This window comes from Octodon degus, unplaced genomic scaffold (assembly GCF_000260255.1).
Source record: "Octodon degus isolate 3935 unplaced genomic scaffold, OctDeg1.0 scaffold00033, whole genome shotgun sequence".
NCBI classification, from domain to species: domain Eukaryota; kingdom Metazoa; phylum Chordata; class Mammalia; order Rodentia; family Octodontidae; genus Octodon; species Octodon degus.
In genome coordinates this window covers 17,886,508-17,895,994 of record NW_004524609.1, presented here as the reverse complement: position 1 = coordinate 17,895,994, position 9,487 = coordinate 17,886,508, and the positions used below count along the sequence as shown (strand labels likewise).

The 9,487-nt window shown below is 41.9% G+C and overlaps 2 protein-coding genes and 1 pseudogene across 5 annotated transcripts in view; 1 reads left to right on the top strand and 2 right to left on the bottom strand.

Annotated features, from left to right (window-relative positions):
- Positions 1–9,481, bottom strand: part of Tnrc6c (trinucleotide repeat containing 6C) — a 153,323-nt gene extending 143,842 nt beyond the window's left edge. For all 4 annotated transcript variants that reach the window (XM_023713929.1, XM_023713931.1, XM_023713930.1 and 1 more), the window contains exon 1: positions 9,398–9,481. The gene's annotated coding sequence lies outside the window, so the exon portion shown is untranslated. The remainder of the gene's footprint in view (positions 1–9,397) is intronic.
- LOC101587935 (S-phase kinase-associated protein 1) overlaps positions 1–9,487 on the bottom strand; it is a 17,631-nt gene that overhangs the window by 7,676 nt on the left and 468 nt on the right. The window lies entirely within an intron of this gene.
- Positions 386–504, top strand: LOC111816519 (annotated as a pseudogene).

Genomic DNA, 9,487 nt, shown 5'->3' with positions numbered 1-9,487 from the left:
TTCTGGAGATATGTTTTGTTTTTTGAGACAGGATCTCAAAAACACAGTTCAGGCTCACCTCAAATACAGTGATCCTCCTGCCACAGCCTTCTGAATGCTGGGATTATGAAGTGCATCACTGCATCTAGCTAACAATGGCTTTTAAGATGCACTCATCCCTAACACTCCTTCCTCTGAGGAGCAGCTGAATCCCTATGTGCTGGGCTGACACAGAGCAGAAGTGTGCAATTATCAACTCCCTTTCTCATGATCATCTGTGAAAGCAACAAGTGAAGAAACAGATGACTCAAAACTGACAATTTATCTTAATATATATAAATACTATAGATAATGTAGAAATCACAAAGATGAACATGCTACTCCTGCTAGTAACTCCAACAATGTGCTGCTCATTTCAGCAGCGTGTATACTATATTTGGAACTATCCAGAGAAGATTACAGAATACAGAGATTAGCTCCTGCTCAAGGATGACTTGCAAATTCATTATAGCATAATAAAGATATCATAATAATAAAGACTTTTTTGCATTAATCTGTAAGAGGCTATGCTGGGTTGAAAAGTCTAAGATGAATAAGAATGATAGGAATGCCCAAGTAAAGTCTAAAACTCATGCCACAGGGGCTGGTGAGATGGCTCAGTGGTCTAAAGCACCTACTTAGAACAAGCTTGGCAAAACACAGGGACTGCAGTTCAATCCCCCAGCACCACATGTCAGCTAGCCCCACCCCCTGGTGGGCTGAGCTGCCCCCCCCACACAAATAAATAAATAAATAAAAACACACACAAAAAAAATGCACTTAAAACTCATGCCACAAACACACAATGGCTGAAGGTCTTAGCAAAAACTATTTTTGTCTGTTCTAAAGCTTTCGGCCTCATTCTAAAAGAGTAAAAAAGGAAATAAAATGTTTTGTTACTTTTTTTTTTTTTTTGGTGGAACTAGGGATTGAACTTAGGCCCTTGTGCTTGCCAGGCGAGTGCTTATTCTACTGAGCTATCTCCCTGGCCCCACTTTGTTTTCTTAACTTTAAGGAAGCCATTAAATTTATCTAACCTTTAAAAAGTTGTAGCAGGGGCTGGGGAGATGGCTCAGTGGAATAAGCACTTCCCTGGCAAGCGCAAGGGTCTCAGTTCAATCCCCGGTTCCGCCAAAAAAAAGTTGTAGCAACTTCAATACGACTACTATTATTGCCATACTATTTATATCATAATCTGATCTTATGTTTCTTCACAACTTTGAAGATTTTTGTTTTCTCTTCTTTTCTGTCAATATTCCACTACCCACAAAGTTCAAAGTTTATCTGGGACTAGTAAGATCTGATTTCAGAATCCATTATGGGTATGACACTAAAATACTTCAATTTCATTGAACGTATTCACCATAATTAACAGCAGAACTCTATTATTATGTGGCTCATTACATTCTTGGACTTATGCTGAGTCAAATCTCTACCCCAAAACACAATTTCATGATAATCTGCCAAAACTGGCATCTTAGGAGTTATCTTTCCCTGTCACTAAATAAATAGGACAAACTGAGTATATTTCAGTGAACATTTTCACGTGCTCTTCTTCTTTCAGTATTGAGGGGCAAAACCAGAACATGCTAGGCAAGCCCTCTACCACTGAACCACATCTCCAGCTCAACATTAGGCTCTTTAGGATCTGAAGCCTCTCTGGCAATATTCAAAAAGAGCAGCAGGCACTAGCTTGCTCGCCTGCTTAAAACTCATTCTTTTAGGCAATTCACACCAAACACTGTGTGCTACTTTGTCCAACTTTCCAGTTCCACCCTCTGTATACTCATCCATGCTCGCAGTCCCTCACACACATGACTACCACAGCCATACTTAGAACACTGTACCTCTGCTCAAGAGCAGTTTTTCATCTAACACTTGGTTTACTTCAGGTCCATTTACAACTCCGAGAGCTCCCAACTAGGCAAACAATCACAATCTTACCTAATACAGCCCCTTTGAAGCCCCTCTGCTAATAGAAAAAATCCACTTGCAGCTATGTTTGGTGCTCATTTGTTCAATAAATATACAGTACAAAATCCCTACTGTGGCCCAGCCATCATGTTAGGCGTTTGCCAAAATGTCCCCCAACATAGCTTGCCCATTTGTCTTCTTATAGACTATCCCTTCCACTCAGGCAAATTCAGCTATTCAGTACACATCTGAAACCAAGTCTTGTCTGGCTACACTAACACACAGACCGTTCCTTCTTGTGAATGACTAGGTATATTCTGCATTTCCAAAAGTCCATCCCATTAAACTTAAAGGTGATATGGAGAGAAAACTGTGCTCGTTGGTTACGTAAGTTTAAGAAACATGGGTACTAACAAAAGTAAAAGTATTTCTTTTGGGACTGAAATGTTACAAACATCTAATGTTTTGATATATATCCTTAAGGGGGAATTTGGTATATAGTTATATAATTATACACCACTTTATATTTTGATGAATTCCTATACACGTATGTAGCTTCTTTCAAACACTTATTGCTAGTTCTTTTCAGCATGTGTTTTGGTGCCTCTTTCTTGCCATCCTTAGCAGCGTGGCTCTAGGAGGACCAGGAGAAGTCCATCTCTTTCACTATGGGCACTGCACAGAAATACAGTCTGTGTGGGAAAAATACAATCACATAACCAGGTTCAGGCTGTAGAAGGCAGCACAGTAGATGAAAAAGAGTGAGGCTCTGGTAGAGGACTTAGATATGCTAATCAAGGCTCTTTCAGCGATTCGTTTAACCCAATCAGCCCAGCATTCCCAACTATAAAATGAACAGAAAATCAGTACCTACTTATGTGTTATATAACACAGCCTTATGTGTTACTGCTGAGGAATGGGTGAGCCAACACACAAAAAGTGCTCAGAAAACATCCAACTGATACCAGCAGCTGGACTGGTAGTACGCAGAACAGAGGAAGTCAAATTAGTTAGAAGCCAGCCATTTTCCTGTGTAAGGGCTCTGACGTGTGCAGAGTTTAAACTTTACTCCCTATATGATCTTGTGGAAATCACTTCTTCCTCTGTGCCTCCACTTGCTCATTTGTAAGATGGGACTAAAAGCAACCACTTCAAAGGAATGTTCTAAAGATTAAATAACACTCTTGTCCTTGGTGCAGTCACCAAGTACTGCAGGACTTGTTGTGCCCATAATATCAATACCTGCTGTACTCATATTGAGTAGTAAATGCTCAAACTGCTGTACCTACTCGAATATTATTTTTAAGTGGCAATCTGGCTGCCAGAGCGAATACTACCTACTGTACCACTTAAAGATTCTTGCTGTCCTCAGTGACCCCAAGTACCTGTTCCCACATAGCCATCACCTTCTGCCCTCACAATGCTCTCAGCCAGACATGAGCCCAGAACCTCCTGAAGAACCAAGCTATTGGGGCCGAGGAGATGGCTCAGTAGAATAAGCGCTTGCCTGGCAAGTGCAAGGGCCTGAGTTCAATCCCCCGTTCCGCAAAAAAAAAAAAACAACCAAAAAACAAAAAACAAGCTATCAAGGTCCCCCTTTCCCCTTGCTCTCAGACTTTTGTATTTCATATGTAGTGTGACAAACATAATATGATCCAAGGAACAACTTCGCACCCTCCTCCGTAACTTCTGAACACCCTGCTGTCACCATGATTTCCCAGCAAGAATGGATGGGTGCAAAGGCAATACGATGTGTCTACGCTGCCATTTCCTAATTTCAAATTTTTTTTTTTTTTTTTTTTTTTTTGGCCATCTCAGCCCGTCCTGTGGGTGGGGCTGGTACAGCATGTGATGTCTGGGATCCAACCGTGGTCCCCTGCGCCTGTCTAAGCTTGCCTACGCAGGCGCTTTAGACTGCTGACCTATCTCGCCAGCCCCACCAATTTCAGATCTTAGTTTAATTCCTGGATGCTATTTTTAACTTAGGGTTTCCTCACATATTAAAAGAATAGTTTAAAAATTAGCTCTGGGAATAAAAAGTAAACAATACCTTCACTAGGCAGAAGTCAAATTTTTTTTAGCTATGAGAGATCGCAGTCTTAATAAGCTAGACTGCAGGCATAAAAATGAATCAAAGCACAGGCTGTCAATAACCACTTTGCCATGAGTATGTTATCTGTCATCAGCAAGTTATGTCAAAAGACAGTCTTTATGCTGGTAAAAGACTCAACCATAGATAGGTGTTATCTAACTGCTGAGGATAATTTCACTTGATATTGTGATACTATATGTTTGCAATTCAAGCCTTCAGAGGAAGAATGTGACAAAAGTATAAAGATACTTCTTTTAAAGGTCTAAAGAAGAAAGATAAAAGAGTTATTCAAGTGTTGGTATCCTGGAAGACCAAAGGGGATGATATGTTATTATCCAAAGAGATGTTGGTCACACACATGTGAGCATAAAAGCTATAAGCTTATAATGATGGTGAGCTGACATATTTGACATATGCTCTATATTGTTTTCCTATTTTAGTGTGAAATATTTTAAAAAGTATGTTTCAGAAAGGTTTGTGATCAAGTAAAATAGCAATCAAACCCTCTTAAGACCAATCCTGTAGCTTCCTGGAAGCCTGATTACAGCTGGCTCCTGGGGCCTGTGGCTATGTGCTGGGACCCAGTGATCACACGTATGTTCGGGCAGGCAGTCTCCAAGAGGGAAGATGTGCTGCAACTAACCGGCAAATAAAGAGAAATAGATGGTGAAGCAGCAACTTGATAGTCCTTATTTCTAAGAGCAAATATTTAAATCCACTGGCCTTTAAGAGACATATGCTTCAGAAGCCATATTCTCTATCTTTCTCTCTTTCACACTGGGATTGAACTCAGTGCCTCGCACTTGCCAGGCAGGCACTTATGCCACTGAGCTATCTCCCCAGCTCCGTCCTTATTCTTGTCTGTATCTTAGGAATCAAGGTCTCAATGCATAGCTGAAGCTCAGAGAACCACATAGAATATTAAGAGTTCAAAACAGCAGCCAAGGCTGCTTTCCCAAGGCGGCTCCTCCTGTTGTGGTTTGCAGGGTGGAGGGCTCATGAGAGTACGCACCACTATCTGTGCTGCAGCAGAGCCGTTTCATGGCCGGATGCCCAGATTGTCTAGCTCTGCACACAGCGCTGTAGTCTTTGAGGGCTACATGGGAGGAATGCGCTCTTAACAGCTCTCCAGCCCTGTGAAGGTTTCTTTATTCTAAAAAATCATCTGAGGCCAGAAAAGAATTCATTTTCAGTACAACTCTAAATGGCACAAAGGGTATGGATTTTCACCTTATTTTTTACATGTAAAAATCTTATTATATTGAAGTTGGCAAAGTGAAAAACAGTCTACTATTCATTACATATTAACAGTTAAAAGCAGAAATCTTGTATAATTATTATAACAGGTATTCAAATGCATACTCTGGGCAAGAATTACATTTCTTGACTTTTACATCACATATACACTCTCTATGCAAGTGTACACAGTTATTTCTGGCCAGTAATCTTTGTATTTTAAAGCAACTCTGGGGCTGGTGAGATAGCTCAGAGGTCTAAAGTGCCTGCTTAGGCAAGCTTAGGCAAGCCTGCAGGGACCACGGTTCGATCCCTAGCACTACATGTCGTGCCAGCCCCGCCCCCAGGGTGGCTGAGCTGGCCACAATAAATACATAAATGAATAAATAAATAAATAAATAAATAAGGCAATTCTGATCCTGAAGAGCTGTATATAAGATAAAAAGTTGCAGACTGGAACATCTATTCTACAAGTCTTTTTAAAGAAAATTTACTGTCTATTACTTTGTAAAACAATGCTCACCTCGTGACTGCATAACTATGTAAAAGCTAATTTGAAAAAATTTATAGTCATAATTAGGCTGGTCTAAAGTAAGAAAATCTGTAAAATCCACGTCCTCCCATCAAAATACTGGCTGGTTTTCATTTGACATTTTGTTCTTCATACTCAAATCTACAACATCTTCAAGCAATTTGTTGATCTACATTAAACAGCTCAAATTCAGCCTTCTTCCTTGTGAAGCACGATATCCTGCAGAAGAACGTATCACTATGCTATTGCAAGGGACTTCCTCACCGTCCATCTAACAAACACCTGGAAAGACCCTCTGCCATGAAGCTTCACTGAAAAGTAAAATCTCACTTGGCGATCTCAAAATCAGGATAGAGCCACCAAAGAAATTCAATCAGGAAAACAAAAACAAACAGCACACACAAGAAATCTTCCCAGCTTACTTAAACCTTCCATGCTTAGCCAGTTGGGGGCTCCATCTCCTGCTCCCTCCACCCATCCTTTTCCTGGTTCCAAGTCTATAAATCTGACCCCTGCCTCCTCTCCTGTTTCTCACACTCTCCCCACAGGCTTCAGTTGCTCTGGCGACATAGGCTTTGCTTGCGCCATCACCAAGTCATCACCATCTCACGTGCTATACTGACATGAGAAGCAGCCTCAAGTTCATGGCCAATCTATTTTCTTTCTAATAAAATCTTCTCAAATATCACCTTTGCACAATAAATCCTGAGTGGTAAACAGTCATCTAAAATAATGCACACACTAATGGATCCAGTTCCTACTGGGGAAGGCCACAAAGACCCACAGATAATCTCAAACGGCTCTTTAACCTTAAAATGCTGAGGGAACTTAAAAGACAAAGACCCTATACTTATTTAATAATGGACAGATACAGTAACTTTGACTAGTGAATTCTTTTTCTAAAAAAAAAAAAAAAAGTTAAATTAGCATCATTCCCTGGGTCCAGCAAAAAGCCCTCCTTCCTCTCCTAAGGTTGGCAAGATGATGCAAACACTATTCTCAGCCAGTACTACAGACATTTCATCCTACAATTCTTCCTAACTGAAAGCTCTCTTCATTAGGGAACAGACTGCCCTACTCCAGCCCTGACCTCCCCCTCTAGCTTAGTTTGGGAAGTCAGCCAGATGACAGCATTTGGAGAAGCACAAATTTATCTCAGTAAAGCTGGCTGTTCAACACACACACACACACACACACACACACACAAAGTGGTGCTGGTGAAATCTGTACTTTAAAGTTTTATATACTCCCCACATAACTTTTTTTTCAGTCTCTGGCTGTCAAATGAAACAATTCAATTCATTCCTCTTTCCCCTCATAATTCCTCCAATGGCAACAATGTATTGCAATTTTCTGGCGCCATTAAAAAATGAATGAAAGCTATTACAAAATAATCTTTGTTAAAGTGTTAATTCATATGCTACTGAGGGGAAAAGCCCTATAATAAACATGGTAAATAGAAAACAAAAACCTATGATCTAGCATACATGTATCCAAAAGTAATACCAGAATATTTAGGTACCAGAATAAAAAAAAAAATTAAAATTAAATCTTTTTAACAGTCTCAGGGTCAAATTTCATTTAATTTCACACTGTAACAGTAAAATTGAGGTAATTGGTTTTGACAAGAAATATAGAAGCAAAGATTTAAAACCAAGCTTAAAAAAAAAGCAGATCATTGGGGCCGGGGAGATGGTTCAGTGGAATAAGCACTTCCCCGACAAGTGCAAGGGCCTGAGTTCAATCCCCTGTTCCACAAAAAAAAAAAAAAAAACTTAGATTTAAATAATTTCATTATTACTATTTTGTGAACTATCAATTTTTCATGACTCAAAATGTGGAAGAAAAATATATGCTGAGAACATTCTTATGAAAATATCAATATTAAAAACTTTATCCATAAGCTTAAATGCTGCATGAATTCTCATAGAGAAATCCAAAATATAAATGAAGAGCAAAATAAAAGATAGGTAATAGAAAACAGCATGATAGACCTTTTGCATAAAACAGGGACCAAGGGATAGAGTTGGGAGGAAGGTGAGGGAAAAGAGGATTAAAAGAAGATACAAAGTTGGTACACGTACCAACTCCCCATAAGGAATCATTACACACAGGTGCTAATAAAAAAGAAGTTTACGTTGAAAATTTTTCAGTATAGGCAAAGTTACAACTATTTACACCTTAAACAAGAGCAATAAAAATATTTTGAAAATGTCATTTTGCGTCACTTTCTCCAAAAAAGGTATCCTAGGAATGCCAACACTGAAAAGTGCTCGGAGCCCATCATCACTTCAGTTAAACTGGAATAATGGGAATTTCCTCCAGGTGCCTTCGGCCAACCAAGTTCATCTGGCCTGGGGCTAAGTTTTATCATTTATCCTTTCACTTAGTACTGACGGAAGTCTGAAATCTATGGATATAACTGCCAGCACTTTCTGCACAGTTCAAACTGACCACCACTGTTCTGTGAAGTCAAACCCCATTTCCAGCTTCTCAACTCTTCCAGTTACGTGTTCCTAAACGTGAGAAATAATTTGCATAGACTAAGCCTTAAACAGGGTCAAATTACATTTAGAGATGCTGATGCCTTTTCATCAACACGACCAGAAACTACCTCTCTATTGGCCCAAGGACAACATGCACACCAGACAACCAGAGAAAAACCGAACCTTCCTAACACAATGGATTAAACGAAACTAGCCAGGAGGGTTCAACTTGCAACTCCTCCAAGACGCTCGAGTTGGACATCTACAGAGCACCATTTTGAGTTCAGAATCTGCGCTTCACTCGCAGAAATCAACGGCAGACCACTCAAATGGAGGTTTCACTTGGCAAAGGCAAAGGTTTGAAACAACTCAACTAACTGCGTGCGGAAGCACCAAGACTATACTGTCAGATGCCTCCGAACGTAATAGGTGCAGCCAAGACTTGGCGGCTCCTCCTCCCCCAGCTCCCGCACAGCATCCAAGCACAATCCTTCATCTTCGCTAGATTCCTAAAGCTCCGGGCGGCATGCGCGCCAACGGTCTCTGCCAGGTTAACGCGCGGAGAACCTGAATATTCACTCTGTACTTCTAACAGCTAAGGATCTACGAATTAAATCTTATCCACCCAGCAAGGTGCAGATGAAGCATCCCTTCAAGCAGAGGTGGTGACGAGGCGCTCAGTTTCGGTATCTGATAACGGACCAGATTGTACGCATTACTCCGCAGTCCGCAACGCCGTTACAAATCCACCTGATTTCAGACCCGCACGACGCCCGCGGGTCCAGTTTTGCTCACCCTAACATCGCCACCGGGGTCCTGAACCCAAGCTACGGATTCGTACGTGCCACCCTTCCATTAGTGCATACTGCGGGCGACTGTTGGAGAGGACCGAATTTTACCCACTGCGTTTAAGGGGCAAAAGCGGGGAGGCGCTCGCTTCCGAGCCAAGCATCTCCATCCCGCCGCGCGCTCTGCGCGGCCTCCACCCGACCGGCTGCGGCTCCTACTGTCCTCCAGCCGGGGCCGGCGCCGGCGCCGCACGCGGGTCGCTCGGGGCCACCCAGCTCCGGCTCCGCCGAACAAAGGGCCCGCGGACTCAAGGCGCAGCGGCGCGCTCACCTGGGCTCCGTCCGCGGCGGCGGCTCCGTGGGGCTCCGGACGCGCGGGCCTGGCGGCGGCGAAGACACACTCGGCCGCCCGGGGACCTCG